Source organism: Colletotrichum orchidophilum (genome assembly GCF_001831195.1).
Source record: "Colletotrichum orchidophilum strain IMI 309357 chromosome Unknown Scaffold_167.1, whole genome shotgun sequence".
NCBI classification, from domain to species: Eukaryota; Fungi; Ascomycota; class Sordariomycetes; order Glomerellales; family Glomerellaceae; genus Colletotrichum; species Colletotrichum orchidophilum.
In genome coordinates this window covers 74,318-86,568 of record NW_019173123.1, presented here as the reverse complement: position 1 = coordinate 86,568, position 12,251 = coordinate 74,318, and positions in this window count along the sequence as shown.

Below are 12,251 nucleotides of genomic sequence, written 5' to 3'. Positions count from 1 at the left end.
CTCCTCTGACAGGGATTTCCTGTCAGGTTTGCTTTGGAGGGTAGTGTCAGGAACGCCTCTTGCGTCGTTGGGAAGGGATGTTTCGTATTTTGGCAGTTTGTGAGGGGTGGAAGAAGGTGGGGGGGGGGGAAGAGGTTTAACCACTTTTTGCGGTTCTAGATTCGGCCGGCTGCCTATGCGCCGCGATGTACAGACTCTGTCTGTTACCGATATTCCCGCGGTGCGCGAGGGTACCGATGGACGCCGTCGATCTGGTCAGCTGTCATCTGTCACATTTGGCAGGGGAAAAAGTTTTTTATCTTTCTCTTTTTCTGCGGTCATCATATCTCCAGGCAAAACCGTAAGATACAAAAAAATCAAAAATGAAGCACCTGGACCGTGGGACTCGGGGTATCCACGCCTGAGAAGGAGGGGTACAGGTGATCCGTCGTCGCCTGCCGGATGGAAAAAAGAGTCAGACAGAACTACGTTGGAGTTCATTCACAAGCTGAACTGGTAAAACGACATTGAGAATGTATACACTAGCTAGCGCATCTTCACTGTCGGAAGATCTCACAAGGGGGGGGGAGCGGGGGACGATCCGGATGCCTTCGTTGGTTGAGGTTTCCCATCAAATGGGAACCTGAGGAAGGCATTTACATGTGGTTTATGCCATCTCTAGCCAGAAGAATCTCGTGGCTGGATCTGATGGACGTTGATTCCGTAGGCTGGTATGACGGAGGGGGTGAAAGAGAGACACAGGCATGTCTCTGCCTTCGAGACAACTAGGCCCTGAAAGTCTACGATGGGAGACCCGCGGGGGAGAGACCGAGAGACTAGACTCACGATAAACCCTGTCACCTTCACTTGAGCGCTGGCCACACGCACACACACCACACACCCACGCAAATATCTGTGTGTCTGTTGTTTGTTTGTCCCGCTAGATGCCGCCGGCATCGTTCTCCAGATCATCAGATATTCTCGAAGGGTCTCGATTGCTGCCCGGCTTTCCTGCCACCGCATCGCGCGCATGCGCACATGCTGGCTTTTGGCAATCAGTGTCATTTGCAGGGCGACCTGTCACGTTTGGAAAATCCTTCATGTCGGCTTCTTTCATGCGCCCACAGCAGCTGAGCAGCATGCGGCAGGCAAAAGATCTAGACAGGAAAATCGACCGGTGGTCTTCGCAGGCAGCCTTGTCTAGACTCCAGCCTAGAGTGAGAGAGTGTTCCAAAAAAAAAAAAAAAAAAAAAAAGAAAAGAAAAAGGGTCCCGTAGCGCACCAACCACGGCGGATCTCACCGGGGAGGGAGGGGGCGCCCAAGCACGCAAGAAGGGCACCCGGCACAGCCTTTTGGTTGGGGATGGGGGGGGCCTCGGCCGCGGACCATCGCCCGGGAGCGCCGGGTCCCTGTCACGACAGGGACGGCGGCCGAGTCGGTGGTGAGACCGCATCAGGCAAGTGTATTCGTAGAGACGACAAGAAAGGCGTGATGTTGCTGCCCTGCCCGTGCTTGTTACAGGCGCGATGGCATTTCCCGTTCAGCGACAGGAAGAAAAGGCCCATTCTGGTCTCGTCTAGTCGGGTTCCCGGAACTGCTTTTTGCTATACGGGCGAAGGGCCAGCATTCCTGTCCGTGTCTCCTGCGTCGTTTGCTCCCTTTTAGGAGTCCTCCCGCCCTTCGGATCGATAAGCCATCTTGAGTCATTGTATCCTGGGCGTTTGCTTAAAGAACATTTCAGTTTCGTATCCCTACTTACCCACTTCACCTTCCACCATGTTTACTTGAGAGACACGGACAGTGTTTCGATGGACGTGGATGTTTAGCACGGGACATCAGAATGAGTGCCGAGGCATCGTGAATGTACAGAGTACGGGTCTGTCGCCGCATTGTCCTCCCACCTCTTTGAACGCGCAATTACCGGTAGCGCGACCACAAGCCCGTCTCTTCACGTGATACTTAAATAATCTAGGGGAAAGCATCGGGTTTCTTGAGAGACCACAGGGGAATCCACAAAACGGCCGTTGTGTCACCGGACGGAGGATCGGATTTCTTGCACGATGGTGGCAAAATCGCTTACCCCCAGGCCCTCATCTAGACCCCGCGACTAGCATCGCCTCGACCGAGGCAACAAGGCTGTTCATCATCCTGGTCTTCGTCTTGACTGGGCCAGGTGGAAAGCAAGATGGCACGAAGGGGGATCCGCGGCCGACAGGGAACTTTGAGAGAAACGCCATGACAGACAGTCTTCTCCACTCGGCGTGAGAGAGTTGATCAAATCCAGCATTCATCTTCATGGGTGTTCAGTAGCTCTTGGTGGGCAGCAAGTAATGGTGCATGACGGTCCATTGGATCGTATCACCTATAGTCTGGGGAAAGAAAGATGCGTTGCGCAAGGCGCATGATCAGCGGTGGTCCCTGGATGGGCCGGCGATGAGAAAAGAGAGATAGATCGCCTGGGGGCGTTCCAGGCCAAATGTGATGGAGTCCTCCTTCTGAAAAAAGTCGGATGTTGGACCAGAGGAGAGGCGAGGCTCTCTGTCCAAGCTCGGGAAACTATTGCGCGCCGCGGAGTCTGTCTGACTGCTTGACCGACAATATCTTCATCCACAGAGCCCATTTACTCATCACGAAACCGCACGAGGAAACCACCCTCCGGAGCTTACACCTGGGCCGGTGTCTATTTGGCGCCGGCCGGGGGCGGCGCACCCCGGGTCAGGGAGAGCGTGACATTCTGCAGCCCTGTTGCTCAAATCATGCGGCCGAAAGAGAATCCTCCACCAGTCGGCACCCGTGGCTAAATTGGTCGGGTAAATTTGTCTGGCCACATGGCTCGCCCCGTCTGCCCCCAGGAGTCCGGTCGCCTGTTGATTGTCACCACCCCAAGGGAACTAACAAACTAGGCTGGGCCGTCCTGTAAGCTACTCAACCTTCAACGTTCGAATGCAAGAAGGGTCCTGACTTGGTCCCGGGATAGTGGCTCAACCAGGCGCAACTCCTCAGAGTCGGCTGATGATGGTTGATTTTCGCCCTCACCGACAGTTTTATTTTCTTAATTTTTGATAGGACACTGGAACCTTTCCCACGATATCCCGGACCGGTATGCCGGAGTGGTGCGGACCATGAGCTGTCCTAGACTCCTGGGTTGTCTCTGAGGTTATCGTCGTCCTTCCAACCTGGTTTTCTGGGCTAGCCTTTGGAGGAGTCCACAGGCTCTCCTGGCTGGCTTTTCTGCCAGACGATATTCAATACATGTGCACGAGCTGCAGAACTCACCCCCCAACCCCACCAGTGATCCGATCACATCGCATCCTCAACTGTGCAGTCCCATCGCCCCCTGGTTCACCTTGAGCGAAATCTCACAAAGATTGCCCAACTACGGGGGCGGGAAGAGAGGGGGCATTAGCAGCACGAGCCCAGTTGGCCTTTCATTGCATATCCAGGATCTTAGGGCTCTCCATCGAATCCATCAGAGTCAACTCCAACATGTACCGCGAAAAGCGGAGATTACCGCGCAGTATCTGCTCCAGATCTCTGTGCCCCTCGTGGCAGCCCAACGACGAGAGAGCTCCATGAAGTCTTGACGCCTGAAAAGAGAGGGGGCGGAGGGGAGAAGAGGGGAGGGGAAGACAGACAGAGCAGTGTTTTTCGTTGCTTGCCCCGAGCAACCCCGAGCGAGGTGGGACCTGGTCATCACGAGAGGAACCTCTCCCTGCCGGCGGGGATGACAGGTCCCTTTAGACCGAAGTCATTCCAGCCTTTGAGAGGACGCTTATTACGCAAACCCTCCATGGCCAAAGTATCTTCTCCTCCTTGTTGCGCCTGGAGACGCGAGCGACATGGGGAGATAACATCAAACTGAATAAAATCAGGATCCCGAGAAATAGGCAGAGACTTGAACACTTTTCTTCGCAAAAGTGAGGAGAAGCCTGGAAGGAGGAGAACCTTGAATTTTTTTCCTCTTTCTTTCTTCTTTCGGGGCCCGCTCCGTGAGCCAGCACCACCGTAGTTGCACCGAGTTCCATCTTGCCTAGTGTACCTATCCACATTGCTGGGACTCTGTCACGTACACCTTGGTCCACGAATGGGACGTTTTTCTGCCACGGAGGAGTCGAGGGGTTTAATTATTTGAGTAATGTCACGATGCTCTGCAAATTTCTGCGTCCAAGGAATCCGACAAGAGGGGTTGGTTTACCACAGCCTGCCTGGCCCACGAAAGACTTGATGGCGTCCGCGCCAGGCTACATCGTGACACGGAGGGCGGAGTACCGTATGGTTAGAAGCCCCGTTCTTGGAGTCGTGGAGGAGGGAGAAGGGGGCGTGGTGGGAATACCATGGAAGCGCGCTTCGGAAAACCCGCCGTGAAGTTGTAACGGACGAGGTCGCATTCGCGTTGTAACATGACCCTTCAAGGCCAAGGAAAACATCGATTCGCCAATTCTCCGACTGACGTCTTCTGTCGCGAATCCTTTGCGTTCAAGTTCCGTTTCTGGTGCGACTCAACACTTGGTCTTCCCACTCCCGAACCAAGAAACTGGAACCGTCGCAAAGGTTGGTTTTGCCAACTTGAGCCACCGAAATGCAGCAACGCAGACCCTGATTTCTGGTACCATTGCCATCCTAGAAAGAACCAACTCTGTTGCTACCTCGTGTTCTTACGTACTAAGCACTATTGACCTTCACCTTTCCATAACGGGAAATTCTGAAGAAAAAAAAATCAGGGTGCACACCACACATCCTGAACACGATTCATGGTCTGTCCTAGTCCACCACCTCCGGTTCTTCTTCTCATCTGATCTCGTTAGCTTTTACGCTCACGTTTTCCATTTGTCCCACCCGGCCATGCCCTCCCCTCCCCTCCCCCGGATGAACGTTTTCACAACTCTTGTTTCTCACGCCCAAATTTGTTGGACTTTGCGTCTGGTCAGAGATGGCGAATCTAAAGCCGATTTCCGAGCTAACTATCCAGGCGACACTCGGCGGACAGAATACCGAGTTTGGTCCACAATGGTCTAAGCCCCCCTCTCCTCTCTGTCTCCGCATGCTGCGAAGGCCTTGCAAATACCGAACGTGGGACCCTCCACGACGTTTCCCCGGAATATCGCCTCCTGCGGGACATTGAATGGAGATGGTGGCGTCGTCGTTCTCGCCGTTGCCGTCGTCGTCGTCGGGTCGGCTTATGCCCGGCAGTTCAACTTTCTCGTAGCTTCGTCGGCTTCCTGATTTGGCAGTTCGGCCAGGTTCCAGCAGCGAGAAGAGTGGACATGTGACGACTAAGACTAGGAGTGTGGACTATGATACTTTTACCACCAGCATTGGCATCTTGTAAGATACGGTGAACCAAGAAACGTGATCCTTGAATCTGAGAAGCATCAAGGTGGGTATCAAAACGGTTCGTGGCCAAAGGCTGGAGACGGGACCGCCACCTAGAAGATACGTTGAAGAAAAAACACTTAATTTTTTATTACATTTTCTTGTTGTATATTTTTGTGTTTTAATTCTTCAAGTTATTCTGGTTTCCCTTGTCTCGGAGGCTAATTGCAGACACTGATCCGTTGTTTGTCCCCATGACTCCAAGTAGTGCGGGAACAAATCCGTTTGCGTTCGGAAAAGATTCCCTGTAACCTGGGGTCGACGGTTGCAACCCCAGATTTGTTGTCTTCCTTTTCGTTCCAATAGGTTGCGCCCCCCAGGGTTCTTTCAGCTTCTGGTGATGTTGTTTCGAATAAACCTCTTGCAACTCCTGAAAGACTTGTTGAAGAATACTCCCTCCTCTTCCGCCCAAATACAATCGCATGTAAAGGAATGGATGGATGGGTGGATGGATGAGAAGGTGGGTGGCATCGATAGGGCAAAGTCAGCAACCATGTTCCTCCCTGCCTGTCATTGGAGATCACCCTGCTGAGCCTCCCGATCGCCGTCATTATGCTGCAACTCTAGGCTTCAGCATCGCATTGCTGCGACTCAATGGCCTTTGCTCACCACAAGTATGGTCCAATGCCTGTGCCGCCCTGCGCATCACCCGAAATATCTCTGCCGAGTTCCCTTTCCTTGGGAGGCGGCGCTTGTCCCCTTGGCTTGAAGCGCTGCCGCTGGGAACACACACACACACACACACACCCATACCCGCGTCTTCCGTCTACCGTCTGTCTCCCCTATGTGTGCTGGTGGTTTGACAGCCCGAGGGGTTGCAGTCTATGTTTGGCGATGGAAGGACTCCAGTGTACATCGCTTTCAGACCCTATTTCCATCTACATGCATTTGCTGTCTTAGATCCATCTTTGTTATTTCTATCCGTTTCCCTCTTTGCGACACTGTTCAGGCCAAGGATGACAACCTAGAAAATTGAATCACGCGGTGCATACAAGAAAAGCAAAAGTGCATGGACTGATCGCAAACAGCGCAGTGAGAGAATGAAACCTCGGTGAAAGTGCTGTTGACACAACAAAAACTTCCTTTACCGCCTGTGACCAACCACATCGCCGTCCGGGTGCTGATGACCTGCGCCATCGCGGGAAGTGGCTAATGGAAAAAAACAAATACCCTATTCGGAAGGCCGGCCAAATCACTTTGAAAAAAGCATATGCCAACTCTTTATTCTCACACCACCAGATCAGATGTGCCTGCTTTCAGCATCTAGCGCCCTTCTTCACCCCCAATGCCGCACGCTTGTCTCTCCAACGGTTGCCGGTAAAGGCGATTCGATTCCCCTCCCCTCCCAAACGCGGGGGGGAAGAGAAAGAAGAGCGCATGTGGTACCACCAAGGACTCCAGCTAGGCAAATAATCATTTCTCTGTGAGGTGGACGCTGCTGACGCGGGTACAGTGCCAGTGCCTTCCACTTATCAGAGAGAAAGAGACAAACGCCGAGGCAGAATGGGGGGAGTCATGCGTATCGATCCGGCGATATGCTCCCGCGCCGCGGTCTTTCGCTGCGGGAGAGTGTCAGGGACCGGAGATGCGGTGAAGACTTTCAGACCGCCGGGTCGCCGCCTACTGCAGGAACTGTATCGGCCGGGCAGGCGTATGACTTAGCGACGTGCCACGATCGTCGCTTGGGGCTTGACCATGAGGGTATCATCACGAGTCGCACTTTAGGTCAGCAAAGCCTCTCTGCTTCGCCTTCCGTGTCGTTCCTCATGAATGTATGCCAGAAGCTCGCCATTTGATTATGGGGAGCTTTTTGTGCCTCGGGATGTTCGCTGCAGGCTTGCGGCGCCACCCCAAGCCAGGCCGAGAGAGAAGAAAGTCAGCCCCCCCCACGCATCCTCGGCGGCAGCGGACGGGAAGGGCTCAGCTGAGTCACCAAACTACCCTCGGAGGTCTCAGTAAAACCCCAGGAGCCCTTCTTGTTGGACTCAGACCCCCCATGGTCGGCGGTAATCACGGGCTTACGGAGAGATTTGGGGGGGTTTGGTAGGGCTGGGGACGGGCCGCGGCCGTGGATGACGGGGAAATGACCGTCAGCAGAGCGTGACATTCGGTCTCTCCTCCACAAAAGACGATGAATTTTTATCAGGTTGGGTGTGATTGATGTGTTGGCCGTTTGACGCCGCGGCTAAGCAAAAGTACCTCGGTTCAAGACCGTCAGGTGGGCACTCATACAGCTCAATTGCTGAATGAGGTCTGATTCTAGGCAGACAAGGTGCGTATCATCACTTCCTTCGTGAGGCGTTCGGCCTTGCCTTGTCGATTCAGAGACGCACAGCACGAAATCATTGGTGTCGTGCCGACGACGCAATCCCTACGGCCGTTTGAGGAGGGTTCGTCCACGACCTTCATCCCCCACGCGGCATGTTCGGGCCCTTCACATCTTTGCTTCTTACGTATCTGGCGGTAGGATCTTCCGTGGCGAGCGGGAGTGGCGTGGATCTGGCTGACATCGGTAGATTGCGGGCCGAGATACTCAAGCAAACGATGAACGTGGCGTGACATTGGATCTTTTGCGTCTCCGAGGGGCCTGGCTGGTTGAACCCGGGGAATGATGTGCTGGTAACCTGGTCTCGAAAAGAGAGACTGGTGGTCAGACGTGAGCTGACGACATCACTGCCGGTGAGTTTGTGGAGAAATCTGTCTGCAACATCGGTGAGGGGAGGAGGAAGGAGTAGGCCGGCGGCGAAGCCAAATTTCCCCTGATAACAGGGTCCGGAGGGAGCCGTGGTGTCTATAGGTGAATTATGGGAAGCTTTCAACGTAAGATGATGCGAAGTGAATGCTCTCCCGTTTGCACCTGCCGGCGTATCCCCGTTGAAGAACTGTCAATATCAGGCGACTTACAGATACTACCTTGCTTCATTACGGTCCGCACATTGTCGTGAAAGGGGTCTGAAGAGTATCTCGACAGGGGCTTCACAAACCAGAATTGCCGTTAGGTAGGAAACAGACGTGCAGACCAACAAATCATATATCAAGGCACTTGACAAGCTACCAAGTGACGGAAGGCCGTCATCAATTTGACGCCTACCTATGATAAATCGAGATGGCATCATGGTTATGATTTCTCCGCTAGTATAGTTGGTAAATCGTGATTCCATCTCGGGACTACCTTTGTAATCGTGTCTCCTGGCTTCGGGCCTTGGGGCAGCTTGATTCGGAGTGATGTAGCGGCAACACAATCGATTACTAGACGTACCTTACGCAGATCACGACGCAAGTAGGTTGATGGTTTTCATTGCTTCCTATGTAAGAGTTTCCCAAAAATATCACTAGGAAAGCACATTGAAAAATAGCCGCAAAGTAAAACGCGACATACTTAAGTTATCTAGGTACGGTCTGGTGGCACAAGTGCCGACCTGAGATAGACCCGAGACCGCCAAGTCTCGTATGGCGATAATCATGTTGGTTAATGACGGAGTCTTTGATCGCGGGTGTGCCTCCATTCGGCTTCTACTGGCCAAGACGATTCAGAGCAACGCGAGTTTGGAACTTGGACCTGAGCTTTAGGTGCAGGCAGCCGTTGGACTTCAAAAGAGTTCGCGGGCACTGTGTAACTCAAGAAAACATGGCATGAATACTTTTACCCCGTTTCCGATCCAGCAGGGGACGAAATTTCCAACACGAGTTTACATAGAATATCACTTCAGCCACGATTGACAATGTAGAACACCAGAAGCACAGCGACGACCAGCGTGAACTCGGGATGGGTATTACAGCAAGATGTCTTGGCCGACATAAGCATTAGCCAGTATCCTGTACCTATCCTCAGAGTCTCAAAAAGCATTGAAAGGTCCCTTCAGGGTGTGCAAGGATCTGTCATGAAGGTCATGTGGGAAAGTTTGTGCGATGAAGTCAAATTTGCTGTCAAACCGACTCTCACGCCATTCTTCGCGTCTTGTTTCTATCGCAGACTGGGCGAAGGTCTCAGAGACATGCATATCACAAGAGTAAGGCTCACAGTGTGCTGTCAGATTGGCATCCTGGGTGTCCCCTGGGTCGACGGATCAAGCCACAAGAGACCGAGACAGCTCATGGAAGGCATCGTTTACGAGACCGACCTTCCTCCGGCCCCCCCGAGTACCACAGTAGTGTAGACCAATACCTCAAGCTGGGTCTAGCGATCGCGCGGCCCGACAAATCTCGCAGCCAGCGGAGGCCGCAAGCCGAGCCGAAGCCAGAGACGCGGTGCCACGGAGGACAGCTTCGGACGGGGGGGTCGTTCAGCAGGATCCATGGTGTTGCCATGTGTGGTAATCGTGCTTCAATCTTGTATGAAGAGCTTAGGCTGAGGAACGGGGAGAGTGTGACACGATCTCCGGCTCACCCTCGCACTGCGCGGGGGGGATGGTGCCTGTCCGTGGGGAGCGAGGTGAGACGAACAAGGGAAAAGGCCTAAGGACTATGCGAAGCGTAACACGATTGGGTCAGATCTTGTCTATTTCTGGGGTCCCGTCACACGGGATATCGTGACGCGAGAGGTCAGTTGGTCCTCCCCCCCGCCCCCGGCCTTGTGCTGCCGGGCGCGAGCTGGGTTGTCCGTGATTAACAGGGAGGAACCGGGATGGTATTTCAGCGAGAGAGGGGCCGTACGGCCGACGTGGGGTCTCGGACACTGTGGGACCACCCGGCAAGTCCTGGTTCCTCTGATTACGAACTGAGGATTCTTGCTTCGGATCAGCAGTCACAGGATGCTCCTTAACCTTTCCAGTCCACCACGCGCAACAACTGTATTTGGGGGGAAGCATGCACTACCTTGTTCCAGCCATCATTCGGTCCGTCCCTGAGGTATGTTTTGCTAGGCACTTCAAGTCTGGGCAGCAGGATGTGACTATGTTGGGAAATCCTTCTGCTGATGGTATGGACCGCGGCTGATCAAGGTGTCAGGGGTATAGTTACTCGGTGAGAATTTGTGTGCCAGGTGACCTTTTCTCAGCAATTTCGGGCCCGGGACGTCGGTCCAAGTGCCTCTACGGTCTCTGGAGGAAAGAGAAAACATCTTCGATGAAATCCTTCATTGACTTTGTACTTGAAAACCCATCGAAACAAGGTACTCGGGACTTGCATTCTCGAACGACCGCACCAAGTAAGGACACATTTGTAGACTCTGGAGGAAGGCATTCTCAGCTTCAAAATTGTTCAATACATACCCAGTAGTACTTGTAGCTGGATTTACTCGGTTGGCAAGGCTGGTATTCATGTAGCAAGGGATCATGCACCCCGGATCCTTCAGACGTGTTGCACTGGCATGGCTGTGCGATCCGTCACAGCTCAAGTTATGGTACCTCAGCCAACCGCATCAATATCTTCCCAGGGATCCATTAACTCGATGTAAATAATAATTCTAAAGAGAAATTGTCTAGCACATCCAAGAAATCAAAGGCAAATGTTGGCAAGGGGGTCGCGTGCAGCATGTCTTCACCGATAGATGCCAGATCGGGAGCTCGCATGTTTTAGGCTAAATGCGGTGCATAAGGGGGGTACTTTTCATCGCTGGGGACGTACAGCTCAAGAAGGGTGGGCGAAATTGAAGAGAATCAAATAAAAATACGTGCCAGACTCTGCAGGTGGCCTGGGACCGTGGCAATGGCTCCTCCATCGCCGGGTCCCGGGAAATCATGGGTGGGGGGAGGACGTATCGGCGTCAGAGCATGAGCAAGATGCGTGTATTTACCGTGTAATCAATTAACATCCTACAGAGTAAGCTGTGAGAGCAGCAGTGATAAGCTTGTATGCTCTGATTCTGCTAAGGTCTAATAGGGATTCGAAAAAAGCCCCTGTTCTTGTCAAGAGCACATTGGTCATTGTGTTTTGGTTGGAACACTGACTGCATCGTCGACCTCTACGAAAGGGGCACGACGGCAAAAGAGCAACGTCCGCACGAGGTATTCAGCGCAAGGTACGGGGATCTATAGTTCATGCATCACATGGATGTATGCACCCATGACGCATCACACACTCGCGACTTGGCCCCATTTGGAGCGACTGCGATCTCTGGAAGAATTGTTCCGTTAGACCATCTTATAGACCACTTGTACTTTGAGATTATCATGATAGGTCTTCTGACAAGACGCCGCACCACATATCCGGAAACAAAGTCGGTTGGCAATGTCTTGAAAGGACTGGAAGGAGAGCTATTTGCATGGATCTCGGGGCATGGAGTGGCCTGCTCAGAACGGGTTATCGAGACGAGCGTCAAGACATGGGTATTGCGCAGTTTGGGAGAGGGCTTTCTTAGTTAGCTTCAAATTGCTGATGTCTCACTGGGCGCAGTTTCGAAAGTGGTCTCGTGGTATATAATCTTGTCGCAAGCTATAATCCTATGCTGCCTCTGCCGCGACGAGCAGTAGAAGATGGCTGTAGGTTTGGTTACAACAAGCGAGCATTGCCTCTTAGCCAACCATTCTTTGCCATAAACTTGAATTTATCCGTCCTGGTTGCGTCCTTCCTGCTGATGATGCTTTGGTAAAGAGTTGAGCCAAGTTGGGCCATAATGTGTCGCAGCCGTTATAACCCTACCCCCCTCATCCATCGTTCGCCTTCCCCTCGGGCTCTCCTCGGTGCCTCGGCTATCCTCTCACGCCAAGGACATCCGCGGGCCGAGATGGGCGGAGGGAATCTCCAAGAAGCATCATGATGAACATGTTCATTGTTATGAGATAGGCTGGTGACTTGGCAGAACCGACCTGAGGCCTCTGAATGTCTCTAACAGCGGAGTCAAAGTACCGAGACCCAATTACGAACATGCACCATTCAATCACATCTCCTGATCAAAGCTTGCGTAGTAGGAGATTTTGATACCGGCTAAAGGATGAACTGGCGCGAAAACAAAAACAGT